The sequence below is a fragment of the Stegostoma tigrinum genome, chromosome 1, assembly GCF_030684315.1.
Source record: "Stegostoma tigrinum isolate sSteTig4 chromosome 1, sSteTig4.hap1, whole genome shotgun sequence".
Lineage (NCBI taxonomy): Eukaryota > Metazoa > Chordata > Chondrichthyes > Orectolobiformes > Stegostomatidae > Stegostoma > Stegostoma tigrinum.
Window position 1 is genome coordinate 12,082,452 of NC_081354.1, and position 23,380 is coordinate 12,105,831.

Genomic DNA, 23,380 nt, shown 5'->3' on the forward strand with positions numbered 1-23,380 from the left:
TGTATAGAACAGCAGCAAAGTTACACCAAACAAAAACTCTGTTGGGGAACAACTAGAGTACTGTGTATAGGTCTTGTCACCACATCTTAGCAAGGATTGACCAGAATGCTTCCAGAGATGAGGAATTTTAGCTAGGTTCAATTGGAGTAATTGGAGGTCATTCTCTTTAAAGCAAAGGAGAGCGCAGCAAGATGTGATTGAAGTGTACGAAATTATAACAGGTTTGGGGTAAGGTGGGCAAGATTACACGATTCCTATCAGTTGATTACAGATTCAAGATTTAGAGCACGAGAAATGGGGAGCTATGAGGAAGACACTTCTTACACAGTGCGTGGTTATGACCTGGAATTCCTTGCCCGTTTAGGTGAGGGAACAGACATGACCAATGATTCCAAAATAAAATGGATTTACACTGAAAGGAAATAAACTTGTAGGGCCACATGACTGATTGGGAAAATAGGACTGTCTGGATTGATCTGTGAGGAACCGACAGAGACTTGATGGGCCTACATCTGCACCACATACTGACTCCACTGCTGATGTTACTGATGTTACAAATCAAAGTTTCCTGCAGTTACTTTGACAAGCTTTGTGCCAATAATTGCTCCTTGCTGCACTGAATATCTTATTTTTATGGTTGTTGATTACTGTTGCCTTATATCTCCTTGTATAATAGATGAGCCCTGCAGCAGGAAAATAACATCCTCTTACAATCTACTCAAGGACCACAGTTGTAAACCTGAGATAACAAAGTGTGGAGCTGGATGAGCACAGTAAGCCAAGCAGCATCTGCGGTTCCCATTATTTCTGTTGTAAACCTGAGTCTGGAGGATGAACACCCTCCATTTTCAGGAAGATTTTGGCTCCAATCCATCACCCTCTGTCTTCAGGAGAAAATACTGCCTCTTAAATGGCTGCATCTGAAATTGCGTTCAGTTGTTGAGGGCGCCACTCTATATAGCGAGGGAAAGAAAATTGCAAATTCTGGGTAAAAATCAATGCACAAAAATAAAGCAGCGTGTCTCTTGTCAACTGAAGCCTATATTTGTACTGTGCCTTTAATGTGGAAAAGCAATGGGAAGCAAGTCACAGAAGCAAAGTAGTCAGATTCAAAGCTGGTCAAAGAAGGAAATGTTTGGATTGGTGACTAAAGGCTTGGTCAAAAGGGGTAGCTTTTTTTTTGGCAGGACCTCAAAGGAGGATTGAGAGTTAAAGCAACAGCAATGTTCATGTAGAAAATTTCAGAGCTTGGAGTCAAAAGAGGCCATATCTGTAGGTTGAAGAGTTCGCGGAGGGTCAAGGGGCGGAGGGAGGTTATGTAGGGAGACGGTGATGGAAATATTTGAACCCGAGGCTGCAAGTTTTATGTTAGATGTTTTGGAAGGCTAGGAGTCAATGTAAGCCAGGAAACACAGGACAAATGGATGACCTTTATTTTAATGGGTTTAGGCCACAAGCAACAACATTTTGGAAGAACAGACATTTCTGGAGGACGTGTGATGTGAGACCAACCAGAAGAACACTGGAGTAGTCAAACCTAGAGATGACAAAGAAGTCGGGCTAAACATGATAACCCACATTGTGCAATTGTCTTACTGCGAGTCAGCGTACATCGTAATGTCACCATGGGAGAACTTCTGGAATATTAGATGACTTTTAAAAGTATAAAATAATATAACCAATCTGTATTGCAGAGAATTAAGTTTGAGAAAAATATGAAACAGAATTTTTAAGAAGTGAATTCTGACTCCTGTAATGCCTGAAGGGGATCTCACTTGTATCATTCAGGACATATTCTCTGAATTCTAATTTATTGTACTTTGATGAATATTTCAGTATTTTCAGTTTGGGACGGAGTTCCATACAGGATTGGTGAGAATGCTGCCTTGTAGTTGGAAGAAAGTGTTTGTATTTGTTGAACGGTGAGAGTCAACAGAAAGCATGGAATGAGAAAAGGCCTTTTGATCTCGGAGTATCTTTTCCTACTGCTGCCTCTTTGACCATATCTAATTTCTTTACACATTTATTTCCTCAGCCCCTCCTGGTGATCTCCAAGATATCAGTCTGAATCATACCTACATTAACTATCCTGACTGCTTCAATTCCCAAAGAGACACATTAATAGTCTCAGGAGGATTATAACTAGACCTTTCTATACTCAATTATTCATTTTGATGTTTACCCCCTCTGCCATGTGGTCTTTAATATGACTTCTTTACGCAATTCTAATGTTGTCTGTGATTCACATTAATTTTTTAATGAGGTAATTGAATATTCAGGTTTAATTGAACAATTTAATTAGACCATACATTCCTGTATTTAGTTGATGGAGTTATCAGCATCCTGAATGCATGGTTCCAACTGAAGGAATATCTTTGGCTGTCTGTATGGGGAGAGATGTTGGCATGAAATCTGAGGCTTTTTCATCAGAAAGAGCAATGGAAAAAGCCAACTGTCTCGAACCGGTGGACGTTGGGTCAGTTGAAATTTTCAAGACAGATATCAAATGCTTTTTCATGAAGTATATTTTTCTTTATTCATTCACACAGTGCTGGCTAAGCTGGTATTTATTGCCCATCCCTAATTACCTTAGAGTGGGTGATAGTGAACTGCTTTCTTGACCTGCTGCCGCCCTTGGGTGGAGGGACATCCATACTTAGGAAGGGTGTTCCAGGATTTTGACCAAAATTTGGGTTAAAAGTGTAGAAGTAAATTGAGATTACAAATTAACCAATGGAATGAACTGGCTTGAGAGGCTAAATGGCGTTCTGTTCTGATGTTGGATACAAGTTGCTTGTCTCTGGTTTTCTGAGCCTACTCAGGGTTCGCAACTATGCGGAGGGTGCCCTGTCTCATGATTATCATGTCAGTTAGCGTTAGGGAGCAGTGACTGGGTCGCTGCGGTGAGGGCAGATTTTATTATCAGGTAGTTATCCAAAGGTTTAAAAGGAATTGTCTGACTTTCTGAGATGACGAGATCACGTTCAGGTCCTGTACACGAGAAACAGGACAATTCGAGCCCGGCCAATTACCGCCCAGTCATTCTACCGTCTGCCATCAATAAAGTGACGGAAGGTGTCAGTAACAGTATTATCAAGCAGCACCTGCTCAGTAATAAACTGCTCAGTGACACCTAGTTTGGGTTCCACCAGGACCACTCAGCTTCTGGTCTCATTACAGCCCTGGTTCAAACATGGACAAAGGAGCTGAATTCCAGAAGTGAGGTGAGAGTGACAGCCCTTGATATTCAGGCCACTTTTGACCATGTGGCATCAAGGAGCCCTAGCAAAACTGGAATCAATGTATTGGGGGAAAATTCTGTGCTGGTTGGATCATCCTGGTACGTAGGCAGATGATTGTGGTTGTTGGAGGTCAGTCATCTCCACTCCAGGACATCTCTGCAGGGGTTCCTCGTGGCTCATCTTCAGATGCTTCATCAATGATCTTGTCTCCATCATAAGGTCAGAAAAGTGGACGTTCACTGATGATTGCTCGATATTCAGCACCATTCGCAACTCCTCACATATACTGAAGCAGTCCATGCTCAAATGCAACAAGATCTCGACAATATCCTGGCTTGGGGCTGACAAGTGGCAAGTAATTCCATGCCACACAAATGCCAGGCTATGATCACCTCCAATAAGAAAGAACCCACCCATTGCTTCTTAACATTCAATTACATTACCATGACTGAATACCCCACTATCGAGAGTCCTGGGGCTTACCATAGACCAGAAACTCAATCAGACTCACTGCACAAATACAGTGACTATAAGAGCAGGTCAGAGCCGAGCAATACTGCACCAGGTAACTTTAACCTTCTGACTCCTCAGAGCCTGTTCACCATTTATCTACAAGGCACAAGTCGGGACTCGGATGGAATACTCCCCACTTGCCTTGATGAGTGCACCTCCAACAACACTCAAGAAGCTTGACACCATCCAGCCCACTTGATTGGCACCACATCCACAAAAATTCACACTTCCACTAATTGATCTTGTATCTACAAGATGCACTGCATAAATTCACAAAAAATCTTGAGACAGCATTTTCCAAACCCATGACCATTTCCATCTAGAAAGGCGAGGGCAGCAGATACCTGTACCACTAGGGTCCAACCCACTTACCACCCTGATTTGGAAATCTATCACAATTCCTCCAAAGTCGCTAGATCAGAATCCTGCAATACCCTCAATAACTGCATTGTGGGCATGCCTACAGGACATGGACTGGGAACCCATGGTGGTTCAAGAAGACAGCTCAGCACCATCTTCTCAACGGCCAGTAGGATGGTCAAACTCCAGCCAGCAACACCATGACTGACGAGTGAGAAAAAATTTTTTTGTCTACAATCAACTTGCCAGATTCCACCACCTCTGCAGTTAATGTTTTTGTTCCAATCAATATCCAGCTGTTCCCATGCTAGTCTTCACTCAAGGCAATGCATTTGGAGCTCAGGTAACTGCAAAGGCCATGTTTGCTCTGTCTCAAAGCATAGATGATCAGGGCAATCCAAGCTAACAGTGTCATGCTAACTTTTACTGATACCAGATTTAATATTTCGAGGTTTGTACTAAATCTGAGTTCAGATGCTCCAAGTGCCCCAGTCAGACTCGAACACACATATACTGGATCATTAGGTCATGCACCTCTGGATTACCTCGTACAGCACAGAGGAAAAGAAAATCTACTGAAAGGGATGGTGAGATATTTGTCAGAGCGATGGGTTTCAATGCTAATCTTGAAGATGAAGGCGATGAAGAGGCAGAGGGATTTAGGGAACGAATTCCAGAAGATAAGGCAGGATCGCTACGATGGTGAGGAAGGGAGCTGGAGGATTCATAAAAGATCACATGGATCAGAAGTTTTGAGGGTTTGATGATATCACAGAGGTTTATAGAGCAATTGGATTGGAGGTGGGTACAAAAGAAGACGTAAGGAACTTAATTTCCTTAATTTAATTGCTACTCTAAAGCATGTTTTGAATTCTCTCCACTCGGGTGACTTGGACCTTTACAAATTTTTCTTGGTACATCTATCTCATCGGCACATATTACATTCTCTAGTCAATGTTGAATCATTGCGCACAATGTGATCACTGCAGCTCCTGATTACTGAAGGAGAGATCAGATAATACCGGGACGGTCCCAGAGCTGATCAAGAAAAATAATTAAATTCCACTTTGATGAAAAGCATTCATTAATCTAGCAAGCATGTTGCTTACCTCAGCCTGTGATAACATAAACGACAGTGCTTTGCTCTGATAGAGCCATGCGGTAATCCAAAATCTTCAAAAAGCAGAATTCAGGCTGAACAATTATGTTATTAAATATTTATACAAGGTGTTTCCGATGAATAACAATCTTGTTCCTTTAGCTCCAGAGGGGGTCATTTGTTCCTCTGCTGTACAGTTTCAACTGGATGTAAAATTTAAGGATGGTGTGAAAACAAATGTGAAAGCTGGTTGAACACATTTTGTCAATTACTGATGTACTGTGGCTGCTTGGTGTGTGTAGCTAAAAGTGCTTTTGATTTAGATGTTGCCCTAATTTTCCGCACAGACACAATGGTCTTAAAGGCTCCTTCCATGTGGTAAAGCCCTGGGATTCTATGATAAAAGAAAACATTTCATCAAAGCGCATCTTCTTGCACTCATCAGGATATCTGCAAGAAAGCCAGTGCAAAAAAAAATGACATTTACACCATATAAGAAGAAAGCATTGATTGGTTAATAAGTGGACTCAGATTGGTAGATATATTGTTATAAAGAATGCATCAGTTCGTGATGACTGACAGTTAACTGCAAATCCTTATTTAAACCAATCCGCATACTTTACTTATACATATATGTTGTTTTCATTTTCTGTTATCCTCGTGAATTGTCCTAATATGTGAAAGACAAAAAGCTTCGACAAACTGTGTCATTTCTAAACAACAGTCACATCCTATATTAGCAAAGAGTTTTATAATAATTGATACAGCAATTTCCATTTGGCCAGTTACTCTTGAAATTGTTATTCCATTTGAGTTTGTCTGTGCGTCTTTAACAATAATTCAAAAACTATGTCTGGTCTATTCATTGTTAATGCATTGCCCTTTGAGGTTTGGGCTCCATGAACGGTCTTTCTATCTTGACTCTTTCCTTCAATCTTCCAACCTTCCCTTTGATAGTCTTGGCGCTCTAACTTTGGGCTTTCTGTTCTCTTTTCATTTCTCATGACATGATAAAGTCAAGACTTGGTTCGCACATTAAGACCATGTGATCAGAGCAGCTATTGCAAAATTGTAGTGTACAACGGTAGTGTCCTTGCCTGCGGACCACAAGTCTCAAGGTCACACTTCATGTGTGCAGGAAATGTGTCACCACATGTTTGAGCAGGTTGATTCAAAATACTTACCCCAGTTAGCCAGTGATTTTTTTGTTTCCCAAACCAAATGGATTGGAAAATGTTTGATGAGTGATTATTAATGAAATGGTTCTCTTACTTATAGTGTCCTACAGCATGGAAACAGACCCTTAGGTCTAATTCAGCCATGCCAACCACGTTTCCCAAACTAAACGAATCCCATTTGCCTGCTTTTGGCCTATATCGCTTTAAACCTTTCCTATTCATGTACCTGTCCAAATGTCTTTTAAATGTTGTAATTGTATTCACTTCTATTGCTTCCTCTGGCAGTCCATTCTATATACACAGCACCTTCTGCATGAAAAGTTGCTCCTCCGGCCCCTTCTAAATCTTTCCCCATTCACCTTAAATCCTTTATTTCTGAATTTCTCTACCCTGGGAAAAAAGGCTTTAGCAATTCAGCCCTATCCATGCCCCTCATGATTTTAAAAACCTCCAAAAGGTCAAGCCTCAACCTCTTACACTCAGGAAAAAAAGGTCCCAGCCTAGCCAACCTCTCCTTATAAGACCATAAGACATAGGAGGGGAAGCAAGGCCATTTGGCCCATCAAGTCCACTCCGCCATTTAAATCATGGCTGATGGGCATTTCAACACCACTTTCCTGCACTCTCCCCGTAGCCCTTGATTCCTTTTGAGAGCAAGAATTTGTCGATCTCTGCCTTGAAGGCATCCAACGTCTTGGCCTCCACTGCACTCTGCGGCAATGAATTCCACAAGCCCACCACTCTCTGGCTAAAGAAATGTCGTCTCATTTCAGTTTTAAATTTACCCCCTCTAATTTTAAGGCTGTGCCGACGGGTCCTAGTCTCCCCAGCTAACGGAAACAACTTCCTAACGTCCACCCATTTCTAAACCGTACATTATCTTGTACGTTTCTATTAGATCTCCCCTCAACCTTCTAAACTCTAATGAGTACAATCCCAGGATCCTTAGCCGTTCATCATACGTTAAACCTAGCATTCCAGGGATCATCCGTGTGAATCTCCGCTGGACACGCTCCAGGGCTAGTATGTCCTTCCTGAGGTGTGGGGCCCAAAATTGGACACGGTATTCTAAATGGGGCCTAACTAGAGCCTTATAATGCCTCAGAAGCACATCACTGCTTTTATATTCCAACCCTCTTGAGATAAACAACAATATTACATTCGCTTTCTTAATTATGGACTCTACCTGCAAGTTAACCTTTAGAGAATCCTGAACCAACATTCCCAGATCCCTTTGCACTTCTGATTTGCAAATTTTCTCACCATTTAGAAAATAGTCCATGCCTGTATTCTTTTTTCCAAAGTGCAAAACCTCACATTTACTCACATTGAATTTCATCAGCCATTTCCTGGACCACTCTCCTAAACCGTCTAAATCTTTCTGCAGCTTCCCCACCTCCTCAGTACTACCTGCCTCTCCACCTATCTTTGTATCATCAGCAAACTTCACCAAAATGTCCCCAGCCCCTTCATCCAGATCATTAATATATAAGGTGAACAGCTGTGGCCCCAACACTGAACCCTGTGGGACACCACTTGTCACCGGTTGCCATTCCGAAAAAGAGACTTTTATCCCAACTCTCTGCCTTCTGTCAGACAACCGATCCTCAATCCAAGCCAGTAGCTCACCTCGAACACCATGGGCCTCACCTTGCTCAGCAGCCTCCCGTGAGGCACTGTATCAAAGGCCTTTTGGAAGTCTAGATAGATAACATCTACTGGGTTTCGCTGGTCTAACATACTTGTTACCTCTTCAAAGAATTCTAACAGGTTTGTTGGGCACGACCTCCCCTTACTAAATCCATGCTGACTTGTTTTAATCTGACCCTGCACTTCCAGGAATTTAGAAATCTCATTCCTGACAATGGATTCTAGAATTTTTACCAACTGCTGAGGTTAGGCTAATCGGCCTATAATTTTCCATCTTTTGCTTTGATCCTTTCTTAACCAAGGGAGTTACAACAGCAATTTTCCAATCATCTGGGACTTTCCCTGACTCCAGTGACTTTTGAAAGATCACGACCAAAGCCTCCACTATTTCCTCAGCCACCTTCCTCAGAACTCTAGGATGTAGCCCATCAGGGCCAGGAGATTTATCAATTTTTAGACCCTTTAGCTTTTCTAGCACTTTCTCTTTTGTAATGCCTACCGTACTCAACTCTGCCCCCTGGCTCTCCCTAATTGTTGGCATACTACTCATGTCTTCCACTGTGAAGACTGACGCAAAGCACTTACTAAGTTCTTCAGCTATTTCCTTATCTCCCATCACTAGCCTTCCAGCATCAATTTGGAGCGGCCCAATATCTACTTTTGCCTCTCGTTTGCTTCTTATGTATTGAAAGAAGCTTTTACTATCATTTCTGATATTACTAGCTAGCCTACCTTCATATTTGATCTTCTCCTTCCTTACTGCTCTCTTTGTTATCCTCTGTTTGTTTTTGTAGCCTTCCCAATCTTCTGATTTCCCAGTGTTCTTGGTCACTTTATAGGCTATCTCTTTTTCTTTGATACATTTCCTGACTTCCCTTGTCAGCCATGGCTGTCTAATCCCACCCTGGATAATCTTTCTTTTCTCTGGGATGAACCTCTGTACTGTGTCCTCAATTACACCCAGAAACTCCTGCCATTGTTGGTGTGCTGTCTTCCCCGCTAAGCTGTGCTTCCAGTCGATTTTCGTCAATTCCTCTCTCATGGCCCTGTAATTACCTTTATTTAACTGTAACACCATTACATCCGATTTTGCCTTCTCTCTTTCAAACTGCACACTGAACTCTACCATATTATGATCGCTGCCTCCTCAGTGTTCCCTTACTTTAAGGTCTTTTATAAAGTCTGGCTCATTACATAGCACTAAGTCCAGAATAGCCTGCTCCCTTGTGGGCTCCATCACAAGCCGTTCCAAAAAGCCATCCTGAAAACATTCCATGAATTCTCTTTCTTTGGATCCACCAGCAACATTATTCACCCAATCCACCTGCATATTGAAGTCCCCATGATCACCATGACCTTGCCTTTCTGACATGCCCTATCTATTTCTCGGTGCATCTTGCGCCCCTGGTCCTGATCACTGTTAGGAGGTCTGTACATAACTTCCATTATAGTTTTTTTGCCTTTGTGTTCCTCAATTCCACCCACACAGACTCCACATCTTCTGACCCTATGTCATTTAGTGCCGTAGATTTAATTCCATTCTTAACTAACAAGGCAACCCCACCCCCCTGCCCATCTCCCTGTCTTTTTGATATGTTGTGAATCCTTGAATGTTTAACTGCCAGTCCTGAGCTCCCTGCAACCATGTCTCTGTGATGCCCACCACATCATAATCATTCAAGACGATTTGTGCTGCTAATTCATCTACTTTGTTGCGAATACTACGAGCATTTAGATAAAGTGTCTTAATGCTAGCTTTCTTATCATTATTAGAGAGGTTGGAAATCCCAAGATGTCTTAAGCTATCCTTCCTTTTTGCTGTATTTCTAGTCTGCCTCGAGCCTAAATCCACCTGTACACATGCTATCCTGCTGCTTATCTTTCTATTTAACTCCATACTCCCTGTCTCTTTCACTTTCCCTTCCCCCGATTTACTAGTTTAAAGTCCTACTGACCACCCTATTTATCCTTTTCGCTAGAACACTAGTTCCAGATCAGTTCAGGTAGAGACCATCCCAATGGTACAGATCCCCCCGGTTCCAAAATTGATGCCAATGCCCCATGCAATGGAATCCCTCTTTCCCACATCAATCCCTTAGCCACATGTTTACTTCCCTAACTTTCTTTTCCCTGTGCCAATTGGCACGTGGCTCGGGCAGTAATCCGGAGATTATGACCCTTGAGGACCTGTACTTCAATTTCTTTCCTAATGCTTCATAATCCCTGAACAGGTCCTCTACCCTAGCTTTGCCTATGTGGTTAGTCCCAACGTGGACCCAACAACTGGATCCTCCCCCTCCCGCTCCAATATCCTTTCAACCCGGTCGGAGATGTCCCGTACCCTGGCACCGGGCAGGCAACACACCATGCGGGACTCCCGATCCGGCTTGCATAGGATACTATCTGTCCTTCTAATTATAGAATCCCCTATAACAACTACCTGTCTTATAATTCAAACCCTCTGGTCCTGGTAACACCCTTGTAAATCCTTCTAGTTTAGTAACTTCCTTCCTATGGCTGAGCAATAAGAACTGTATGCAGTACTCCAAAAGTGGCCTTACCAATGTCTTGTACAGTCACAACTTGTCATTCCAACTCCTTTAAACGATGTTCTTACCAATAACGGCAAGCATGCCAATCGCCTTCCTTGCCACCCTGTCTACCTGTACTGTATCTAGATACTTATGAGGATAAAATGCTCAGAGCTTGTCCCATTCCTTCACTGTAGCATCAGTGTCATTCCCTTGTGTATGGGTAGCTGAGCTTTCTGCCAACAATACAGGGAAATCCATCTCCATCTCTTCACACTGGCCTCAAAGTGATTCACAGTGGCATCACCAGAGCAGCAGGGAGGATGAGTGGTGGTGTAAGATCCTGCTCACAGGTTTCCATGTTAGTGCTGCTGCTCCTAGATGGCTTGGCGCATGAAGTGGATTGCTTTCCCATCTCAAAGTGACTGTATCTGCTGAGCCACCCATTCACAACCTGTCTGCTGTGTCTGGATTTAAGGTTAAAAATGAATGGGAAATAAAATGCAATGGTGCATAACCCTTTCCTTAAGCTTGATTAGATATATTTCATTGCAATTTCCGTGGGACGTTATTCCTTACTCTTGTTAACTTTCAATTCATCCAACATTACAGAAAGTTATACTTTTTGTTGTGGTATTCCAGCATTGACACAACAAATGGCAAATAGAGTCAGAGTTGACTTATTGAAACATATAAAACTCTGAGGGGACTTGATCAGGTGAATGTCAAAAGGATGCTTCCTCTCGTGGGAGCATCTAAACTAGGGGTTAAACTTAAAAATAAGGGGGCATCCATTTAAATCAGAGATAACAAACTTTTCTTTTCTCTCAGAGGGTTGCGATTCTTTGGAATTCCCTTCCTCAAAGGGCAGTGGATGTAAATCCTTTAAATATTTTTTGCAGAGGTAAATGGATCTTGATTACCGAGGGAATGAAAGATTATCAGGAATGTAGAGGTGAGGTTAAAATCAAATCAGCCATGATCCTATTGAATGGCGAAGCAGGTTTGAAGGGCAGAGTGGCCTACTTTTATCCCTTGTTCAGATGTTCATAACTTGGCTGTTAGGGGCTGGGAAGTGGTTTACTTTGGCTGGAGAGCTTAGAAGTGAGGGCCATGGTCACAAGATAAGGGGTCAGCCATTCGGGACTGAGAAGATGAGAAATTCTTCACTCGGAAGTTTGGGAATCCCACTCCAAAAGGCTGTGGATATTTCACCATTGAATAGATTCACGAAGAAAGATGATAGATTTTTGATGCTATAGTAAAGGTGGGATAGGTTGAGAAAGTGGAATTGATATATAGGATTAGCCATGATCTTGTTGAATGACACAGCATGCTTCAAGGACCAAATTGTACATTCCTGCTGCTATTCCTTATGATAATAATTGATGTTTTAAAAACATTTTTCAATATGCCATCTCCAGATGCCAGCTGTTTTATGTTATTCATAAATACAGGCTGTAGTTATTGAGATGATGGGAGACTTTCATCTTGTTTCAATCTGTAAAGGCTCTGCACGTTTTTATCATAACAATGTTTAATTAACCAAAATATTACTCTTATAAAATTGACTTTTGTTTAACAGCGTCCTTGATAATGATCTACTGTCTCTTTGTGGAAGACAAGACAATATGCATATCTAGGAAGTGTTATTAATTTCAAGGTGTGGTGGGCTGACAAATTTCTAGAGGGAATTCATTGCATTTACTCACAAATTAATTGCACCAGGAATTCCTGTGCGCCGTTACCATGTTAAATCCACAAGAAACTTACGTATGCCTGCCTGACCCTTCACGATTGTTCGTGGAACCAAGCTGATTGATATGCAAGTCAGGTGTCAAGAAATAAACGAGACCAACACACAGCCAGGGGCTACAGTTCATATTCTGGAATTGTGAAATTAATCAATAACATGTTTGCATGCCTAGTGGGAAAAGACTGCTTTGATCTAGGGTGTTCTTCAAAGAAGCCAACTTCAACTTCAAAGGAAGCCATGAATATATCTGGACAGCAGAGTTAGGATGCTCATTTCCCAATGTGACTGTCTGTATCTTTACTGTGACACTGTCAGAGGTGGAGGCAGCATCCATGGCACTGAAGAATTCAAGTTACATCCATCAAAACAGTCTGCGATGAAGAATTTTGATTTTGTGTTATTCGGGGACAGTTCAAATTTAGCATTTAAATCAAGTGTTATATTGGTAGTTATTTGCTGCACTTTATTGCTTCTGTGTAATCTCATGCCTTGCAAATAAATGTTGCTGGTGAAATTAGCCTACAAAACCGCTTCTGCACGTGCAGCATTTTTCACCTTTTGGATTTGGCAACAGTATGTTCTATAGAGATTGTGCAGTGTCTGGTGAAAAATGTCACAGTAAAGGGATAATCTCTTTGTACAATATATCCACCAACGGCTCAGGTAAGCTTAGAAGTTTCTTATTAAAGGACACATCACATTGCTTTTGATAGTTGACTTTGGGTCGAAGAGTCTGTTTCTAAGCTGTATGACTCTATGACTCTAAGTAAAGAGAATTGTGCCTGTGTTATCTTTATTGTCAATGACAACCTGGGTAGGCTGACTTGTGGTCAAATCCTTCCATGGTCATCATGCATATTGTTTAATTTAGAGGAGTGTGATGGCATCGGGGAGTGCTGATGGGAATCTTCATATTATCTTTCTAATAAATTAAGAATTTACTTTTTGAATGTAATCACAAAGAAGGAGGTAAGTTTCAGGATCTCAAAGTTAAATCCCAGATTTCAAATCATTAGGGGCTAAAGGGCCACAGATCATCATTTAGAACAGATAGAAAATGCTGGATGCAAAGAAAACGAGATCTGTCAATTTCACCCCCTACAATGGTGTTAATCACATGATACTGGGGTCTTTTCTTTCCAGCCAGTTGGGGTTTCAATGTCACATTTCATTCAGAAGATCACGCATCTGATCATGTAGCATTCCCTCCGTACTGCATCGGGAACCTTGATTTTCTTTTTCAAATGGCCACATCCTGGAGTGGATCTCGACCACAGGCCTTGATAATTCAGAGATGAAAGAAGCTCCCCAATTAAACCAGAGTCAAGTGTGATCTCGTGTTTACTGATCAATTCTGTCAAAGAAGTTTAAACACAGCATTCAGAATCAGTTCTTTAAAAGGCTTACGGGAGCATACTGATATGTACGGGCTTCAGGGCCCTGGGGCAACTTTGTGGTGATGTCATAGAGCTACAAATCACTGCGTATAAATATCACAGCATGGGCAGAGTTAGAATAAGCTGGCAGTAATATTCTGAAAGATACACTGGAATGAAACTCTCTGGGAGAGGCATTTAGAGCACATGGACATGAATACATGAAGAAAATAGTTTCGCCCTTGCCTATCGTAATGATAAGTCAGAGCATGGTATAACTTTGTTTGCAATGTATAACAGCATTTAGAATGAAGGATTATTAAATTGTCTCACTTTGAAGACTGTCCTTCACTTTGGTTTGGGGTGGCATGGTCTTTCAATGGTTAGCACTGCTGCCTCAGAGCACCAGGGACCCAGGATTGATTCCACTCTTGGGCAACTGCGTGGAGTTTGCACTTTCTCCCGTGTCTGCGTGGTTTACTTCTGGGTGCTCTGGGTTTCTCCCACTGTCCAAAGATGTCCAGGGTAGGTGAGTTAGCCATGGGAAATGGAGGGTTACAGTGATGGTGGTGGGTCAGGGTGGGAGGCTTTTCAGAGGTCCAACGTGGATTCAATGGGCAGAATGGCATGCTTCTGTACAGTAGGGATTCTATGATTCTTTTCCTCCGATCTCTCAAAGATACGTGACTAACTGTGCATCAAAGCTTGCATCTGCAATCATCTTAAACTGGGTACTTTAAATTTTGAGGTGCACAGATATCATTCTAGCTCAGTGTCAGTCCAGAGACTTGAACTGTCAGCTCAGTGAAGTACCTTCTCAGATGCATAGAAAGATCCCACTGCACTGGTCAAAAAAGTGTAGGGGAGATATTTCAGTGCCACGAACAACAGTTACCCTTCAACCAACAATGATTTGAGTCAATAATCTCTTTGTTGTCTATGGAAGCTCATGGTGACTAAATCAGCAGTGACCACATTCTCAAAGTAGTCTACTTGTGCAGAAGTGCAATGTAAACACAAGCTTCTCCAGCATCTGCAGCTCCTACTATCTCATAAACACAAGTTCCTTCTTTCTTTGTTCATGTTTGTCATTAGTGTTCATCCAGATTTAGTAATCAACATAAAACATTATAGGTTCCAAATCATCAAAACCAATTACATTAAGGCAGGCTACATGGCTAACACTTTGTCAAATGGCAGACTGTGTCTTGGGTTAATCCATGAGTTATCACCCTGAGAAGGGCAGATAAATAATGTTGAAGCCCTGTAGTCTAAACCATGTTCAGCACTTTGTGGTTTAAGAATGAACTGTAAATTGTGTAAACTACTAAAATACAACTTTGGAATACTTCTTTGTACAATTAGTGGAACAACATGCAATTAGAAGTTTTGACTGTTAGATGTAATGGTTTATACTAGATGATAGCCACAATGATTAAAGTGCAGTCATTGATTACATCACTTCTAAAAGCAACCAACTCCCACCATAATTATTGATACGATGAAGCGTAATAGCTTTCATCTTTCAGTTCTTGCTTTCCATGTAATTCCCTTTGCAGATGAAGGTTTTCTTTCTGGTGTGTAGAGTGATTTTATTTCATAGAATAGTGCTGGCTGAATATTGTATTGTTTGCAGTGAGTGACCCCGGTGGTTGTCGACCTCATGAGGTAAACATGACTGGCACACTTTAACACAAATTGGAAGGAGGAAAATACAAAGTCATATCCAATTCTTTTCGTTTTTTGTAGCAATGTGGATAGATACTTGTTCAAAGCTTTTGAACCTGTACATAAAAACTATATCATCTTGCACGTTTCTCCTAACTGTCGTTATGTGAAAATTTGAGTTGTAAAACATAGCTTTTGATTGTGAAGAATCTTTGATGCTGAGCTCAGGATTAAGAGCTGATTTCATCACCTGTCAGCCCTTAATACTGAGCCTGGATTAAAATAAATTGCATCTCCTTTTCACATTGTTTGTTTATGATGAGCCCTGAATTAAAGTGTTGGCTGTGAACCTAATAGCTCTCTAGGTTCTCAAGCCAAAAATGGAGCAATGTCCTGTAGGAACTCCAAAGACCAGTGATAAACTATGTGTGTCAATTAGCTGCCTGCTGCCCACACCTTACTGTGCACAATGCCTTGCTCTCGGTTTCCCAAAGACTTAAGTTTTAGAAATGTCATCCTTGTGTTGAAATTCCTTTGGAGTCTTACCCTCCTTCATCTCTACTTCTGGCTCTACAATCTGAGCTCCCAGTGTCAATATCTGGTTAACCACATTGTCACATTTGATAATGTCTTTAGTTAAGGTAAGAAGAAACAGCTGGTGGCTGTTCATTGTCTGGGCACATGCATGTAGGGTAGGAATCATTTGTTGCAAAGGTAGTGGCCCAACCACTGAGGTAGGAGGCCCATGTTCAGCCCCCTCCCCCCCGCCCACTTATCAACATCACTAAACAGCTTGATTCAAAAATACCCATAAAGCTAGGGTACTAGCTCTAGAAGTGCAACAGTTGTGTCCCTTCGTCTGAACTAGGAGGCCTGGATTCAAGCCCCAGCTCACTAGAGGTGTATAATAGTATGTCTGAACAGGTTGATATGCTTTTCCCCGGCAGTGAGGCAATGGCATAATGGTATTATCTTTGGATTGTTAATCTAGAGACCCTGCTAATGTTTTGGGGTTTGAATCCCACCACAGTAAATGGAATTTGAATTGAATAAAACAAAAAACTGGAATTAAGAGACCAATGATGGCCATGAATCTATTGTCAATTGTTGGGAAAAACTAATACATATAGGATAAGGGCTCTTGCAGTGGAACAGCAGTGTATTCAAGTGCAACTGCTCTAGAAATATGTAATAGATAAAATCGCTTGATTAAAAATATCCACACATATAGGGTATGAATGAAAGGGTTAAGACCAAGGAAGTCAATAAGCTTTCCCCACAAAAGGAAGGACGTATAGTATATCTTGATTTCAATCTTTACAGTTAACTAAGAATCCATCAACACCCAGATACTTCGGCTTTCTGATTTCATCTCTTCTAAATTCTCTTATCTCCTTGCCCCTATTGAGGGCTATGCTTTCATTTAGAAAGACAACATACGGTTTCTTTATATCCTTCTTTGTACATTGGTTTGGATCACTCCTTTGAATTAGTCATTGGCAGTGTTAATGCTCCACACAAGCCTGCCCCTTCCTCGATCTAAGCCATCAAAGCATCTTTCTGTTACTCCCTCCCTATTTTCTTGTGAATGCATACAATGAACCACCCTGGATATTCCCTTTGGTGATGAGTTCCACCTGTTAATAACTCTCAGGATAAAGAGGTTTCTCTCAAATTCCCTTTTTGATTCATTATTGACAATCCAGTACTTATAGCTCCTAGTTCTGATCTCACCCACAAGTCACCCAGAACCTTGAAAACCACTGTCAGGTCATTTCCCAATATTTTCTTTCTGAGTTAAAACACAACTTGTTCCATCTTTCTGCTGGGCGGCACGGTGGCTCAGTGGTTAGCACTGCTGCTTCACAATGCGAGGGACCTGCTTTTGATTCCAGCCTTGGGTGACGGTGTGGAGTTTGCACATTCTCCCCCTGTCTATATGAGTTTCTCCTGGGTGCTCCGGTTTCCTCCCACACTCCAGAAATGTGCAGGCTGGGTGGGTCGGCCATGAGAAATGCAGTGATAGGGTGGGGGGGTGGGTCTAGTGGGATGTTTTTTCAAGGGGTTGGTGTGGAATCAATGGCTTGAATGGCCTGCTTCCACACTGTAGAGATTCTGCTCTATCTTATGATTTCTTCCAGGTCTGTAACCTCAGTTCTGGTATCATTCTGCCACGCCTTTATGCCAGTTCTATCATATGGAAGACAGAAGTGATCAACATATTCCAACAGTGATCTCTTGAAGGTTTCAGACATTTCTTTTTAAAATACAACTTCACCAATTTATGCTTCTACCCTTCTTGAAATGAACCCCAGAGTTTTGATTGTATCAGAGATCTTGGGAACTGCAGATACTGGAGAATCTGAGATAACAAAATGTGGAACTGGATGAACACAGCAGGCCAAGCAGCATCTTAGGAGCACAAAAGCTTTTGTACTTCTAAGATGCTGCTTGGCCTGCTGTGTTCATCCAGCTCCACACTTTGTTATCCCAGAGTTTTGATTGCTGTTTTATGGTTTTAATAACCTGTAGCAATACATTTAGTGAGAGGTGTATCTGCATGCTTGGTCATCCTTAACACAATTAAGCACTTAGGGACATGGGAGACAGTGGTGCAGTGGTAATGATGATGTGGAGGTGCCAGTGTTGGAATGGGGTGGACAAGGCCAGAAGTCACACAGCACATTATAGACCAACAGGTTTATTTGAAATCACAAGCTTTCATAACGCTGCTCCTTCATCAGGTGAAGTAGTGGTAATGAATTTAAGTAGGTAATCCACAATTCCAGGCTAATGTCTCTGGGGCATGGGTTCAAAGCCCATCATGACAGATGGAAATGAAAATTAAAAGCTGAAAATAAACAATGCTGGAAATCAAAGCTGCTCAGGCAGCATCCATGGAGAGAGAACAAACTAACATTTTGAGTCTCAATGATTTCATGACTTATGGACTCAAAACGTCAGCTTTCTCTCTCTCTACGGATGCTGCCTGACCTGCTGTGATTTCTAGCCTTCTTTCTATTCAGTACAGATTCCCACATCTACAGTCATTTGCCCCTCCAATGGAAACTAAAAGATGGCCTGATGGTGACCATATTAATTATTAAAAACTCATCTGGTTCACTGCTGGCCTATAAAGAAGGATCCTGCTGTCTTGATCTGGTCTGGCCTACATGAACTACAGATCCACAGAAATGTTGTTAGACTCTTAAGGGCCGTCTAAGCAATGAATGGTGATTTAGCCTATGAAGCTCGAATCTAATCAACACATTTAAATAAAAGATTTTCACTATAACAGGACCATGGATATTATTTAGCATAGCTCTTTGGTTACAGCTTGAGGTAAAACAATTCACCAGATCACTGATTGGACAAGCTTGTTTCTATTTAAGAAGTTTATATCTTCTCATCCTGTTGCCGAGGAGCCATACCGGACTGAAAACACAAACTCGCTGAGGATCTCCAGCTTTCTCCGTGTCTGCTCCTATTACTCTCTGTTTCAGAAGGAGAGCATTGATTTTAAGTGCTTGTAGCTACCGGTGTTGAGGATCTGGCGACAGTGAGACCTCAGATTTTCAGGATCAGCTTTATGAATCATCTTTTATTACGTAGTTCAATGCCACATCGTGAGCTTGGGTTTGAGGCAACTGGGTAGATGAGGAGACTAAGTCAAGAATTGACTACAGGCTTAGACTTCAAAATAACACTGTTTATTGTCTACACATTCATATTTAAAAATGTTAATACATGGTAATCATAGCTAGGCTCTGCTCTTATAGTGACATTAGGTACATTCCCTCTAACTTCTCCTGCTGCTCTGCAGATTTCTGAGATCCACTTACATGTTCCATGATGTGTCTGCAAGCCATTTCGAGTGCACATGGAGTGCATAGTTTAGAGGGAATGTTGTAAAGGACTGATCTCTTCTTCATGTGTTGATGTCCATGTGCTTGGGCAAGTCTTTTAGACTGGAAAGGTAGTGTGATATGGTTTGGTGAAATTTTCAAAATATTCTAACTCCGCCCACACTAGCTTCTTTATATCCCAGTGATGTGCAGCTCCATGACATCATTGTAAAGTTGCTCTAGAGTTCTGAAGCCCTCACACAATGAATTCAAATGCCACTTTTTTTCCCACAGGTTTGGAAAGACTACATGACTGTTTCACATATTTATTTCTTGTTTCACAATGGTGAAGAGGTCATGAGGGGAGCATTTGAAGGTCCACTGAGCAGGAGTGGAGGGGTGCAAGAGGGAGGTCTAGTAATTGTTGGAGCTCCAGCCAAAGAGTTACAGGAAACTTCAGAAAAACAGGAAAGATACCGTGGCAGTGATTTCTCCCTGAATCCTGGCCTAATAGCAAGGAGAAAATGTTGCTGGATATCTCTCCTCACTCCTTCACTCAGTCTGGTCCCTGCAGTGAAACAGCTTCTACATCAACTTTATTAGTTAATGGGGAGTGGGCATCACTGGCTAAACCAGAGCTCATTGCCCATCCCTAATTGCAGGTGGTGGAAAGCTGCCTTCTTGAACCACTGTAGCCTCCGCTTTGGAATATCTGAGTGATTTTGTGAGGTCATTTCAGACAGAAGTTTGCAATCAACTACACTGCTGTGAGTCTGGAGACACGCAAAGCCCAGGCAGGGTGAGGATTGCAGATTTCCGTCGCTAAAGGATATTAGTGAACCTGAGAGTTTTTAAAAAGAATCGATGATAATTTTATTGGGCTGAGTACGTTTTAAGCTCCATTCACATTCCCCACCCTCTACTTAGACTTTACAAATCAGGCCCACAAATATACCTACTAAGTCCAGGCTCCCTCAGTCTTCCTCCTGTGGGCTGTGTGTTGTCTGAGCGAAGATCATCATTTGACTCTGGCATTGATAAGTAGTCAGCTTTCCTTTGGGGAGAGGAGGGACGTGTGGGGATAATGGAAGGAGGTGAATCTTCCACACACTGCCCTGAAACCGTGAAGCATACTCCCAACACATTATCTACACAGGTCTGATGGGTGGCAGGTTATTATATAGAGTGTTCAATAAAATCCAGCCCATTGTCACCTCTACTGAGACTAGCATTCAATTCCAGATTTCTATTAACGGACGGAACCCGTGAATTAAATTCCACCCCCTGCCTTGCTGGGATAAGAAATTATGTTGGAAGCTCAGGGGTGAATTCATAGATATTTATAAAATCATGATGGAGTGAATAGCCAAGTTGTTTCTTCTCCAGGGTAGGGGAGTCCAAAATTAGAGGACATAGGTTTAAGGTGAGAGAGGAAACGTTTAAAAGGGGCCCAATGCACATCTTTTTCACGCAGATGATGGTGTGTTTGTATGGAACGAGCTGCCAGACGAAGTGGTGGAGGCTGGTACAAATACAACATTTAAAAGGCATCAGTGTGGGTACATGAATAGGAAGGGTTTCGAGGGATGTGTCAAATGCTGGCAAATATGACTAGATTAATTTAGGATATCTGGTTGGTATGGAACAGTTGAACCAAAGGGTCTGTTTCCATGCCATACAACTCTATGAATCAATGTCCCTAGATCATCACCCCGGGCCCATAACTTACTATTTGTGGGATGTTATTATTATCTGAGGCAATGGCCTCACAATATTTTGGCTGGACTATTAATCTGGTGGCCTGGGTTCAAATCCTGCCACTGCAGATGTTGAAATTTGAATCCAGCAAAAATCTTGAATCAAGAGTCTACTGATGACCATGAAACCATTGTTGATTGTCAGAAAAAACCCCAATGGCTCATCAATGCCCTTCAGGGAAAGAAACTGGCTTTCATGTGACTCCAGACCAGCAGCAACGAGGTTGACCCTCAGCTGCCTGATGGGCAATGAATGCATCCTGTAAATAAATTTAGGAAGAAAACTTCCCTGATACAATCATCTCATCATCCAGGATGATGTTTCATAAGTACCTTGATGTGGCTGCGAAGGGCTTTGGGACATCCTGTCGTATTGAAAAGGTGCTATAACAATGCAATCCTGTTTGTTCCTAAACTCAGCACACAAAACGGGACGCGTAATCCATCTTTGCATCTCCGATGGAAACAGTTTAAGTAGGAAATGTTGAAGTTGCCACGTGAAAAGTAAATCAGACCCCTGCTGCTGAATATTTTAATGCATACCGCATTTGCAACTTTTATATTCAGTTACAATGAAGAGCATCAACAGTAGGAAAGATTAATATATTTGTGCTAAAACTCTTAATTGATTTCAGATGGAATGTAAATAAAAGGGAAGATGTTGCCACAGCATTTTCTTTGAAGGGCAAATTAATTCCTGCTCCATCATGTCACTTCAGCATATGTTACTAAGATTATGCAAACATATTTGTAATAATTTATTTCACTTTTCCATTAGACATCGTGGAAGAATTGAGTTTGAGGGTGGCAGCCACCATCAGTACATTCAGTCAGAGGGACATATTAGTTGCACAGTTGGACAATTCCACAGCATCTAAAAAGGGACATTGTGACACACCCAAAGAAGCAGGAATTAATTGTCGTGGATTAATTTAGGCACCGAGGCATTCCATTCCTCAATGACAACCACCAGATTTTCAGCATATAAGCGATCTGCTTTATCTTTGAGGTTAGGCGCAATTTGTTTTGAAATCTCCTTGGTCCTATCTTTCCTGTGCTGCTAGATTAGATCAGTACTCAGTCTCAGTTGATTTGATTTATTACTGTCACATGTACAGAGGTAGAGTGAAAAGTGTCGTCTAATGTGTTTTACGGGCAGATTGTACCATACAAGTGCATCAGGATAACAGAACAGAGTGCAGGATAGCGTGTTACAGCAGCAGAGAAGGTGCAGAGAAAGATCAACATTAACATTAAAGACATCCTTTCAAAAGTCTGATAACAGCTGGGAAGAAGCTGTTCTTGAATCTGTTTGTACGTGTACTCAAACTTTTATTTCTTCTGACTGACAGAAGAGGGGGTGAAGAGACTATAATTGGGGTGGGAAGGGTCTTTGATTATGTTGTCTCATAGTCTCATAGGAGCAGGAGCAGGCCGTTCAGTCCAGCAAGACTGCCTGCCATTCAATACAATCATAGCTGATGAAATATTACAATGTCTTTGACTCACCCCATCCCCATAATCCTGTATGCCACTCATAATCAGTAATCAATCAAATCCGACATTAATTATGCTCAAAGACTGAGCTTCCACAGCCTCCTGCGGTAGAGAATCTGAAGATTTACTACCCTCTGAGTTAAAAAAACAACTCCTTATCTCAGATCTTTATAGTGTTCCCTTATTTTTAATTCATATTCCCAGCCCCAAGCTTCACAACATGACCTGTATGCACCTTATCTATTCCTTTAAATATTTTGTAAGTTTATTGGTGAGATAGCCTCTCAATCTTTGCAACTCTAGAGATGAGACCCAGTTTGTCTGATCTTTTCCATCTGACATTCCTGCTGGTCCAGGAACAATTCTGTTGAGCCTTTGTTGCACTGCCTCGATTGCAGTGTTATCTTTCCTGCAACAGGGACTGCACATCATGCTCCAGGGGTAGTCTAAACAAGGTTCCAAGCTTCATTGCTCCTGTACTGGAATCATAGAATCCCTACTGTGTGGAAACAGGCTACTTGACCCAACAAGTCCACTCCAACCGTCCGAAGGACATCCCACTCAGACCCATCCCCCTATCCTTTTCCCCTGTATTTCCTCAAAGCTAACACACCTAACATACGCATTGCCCCAAACTATGGGCAATTTAGCATGGCCTATCAACTTAACTTGCACATCTTTGGACTGTGGGAGGAAACCAGAGTCCCCAGCAGAAACAGGGAGAACATGCAAACTCCACACAGAGAGTTGCCCAAGGGTGAATTCGAACCCAGGCCCCTGGCTCTGTACGGCAGCAGTGCTAACCACTGAGCCACACTATGCTGCCCATCCTGAATGCTCTTGCAATAAAGGCTAACATCCCATTAGCCTTCCCAAGAGCTCATTGCAGCTGCATGTTAACTTCAGTG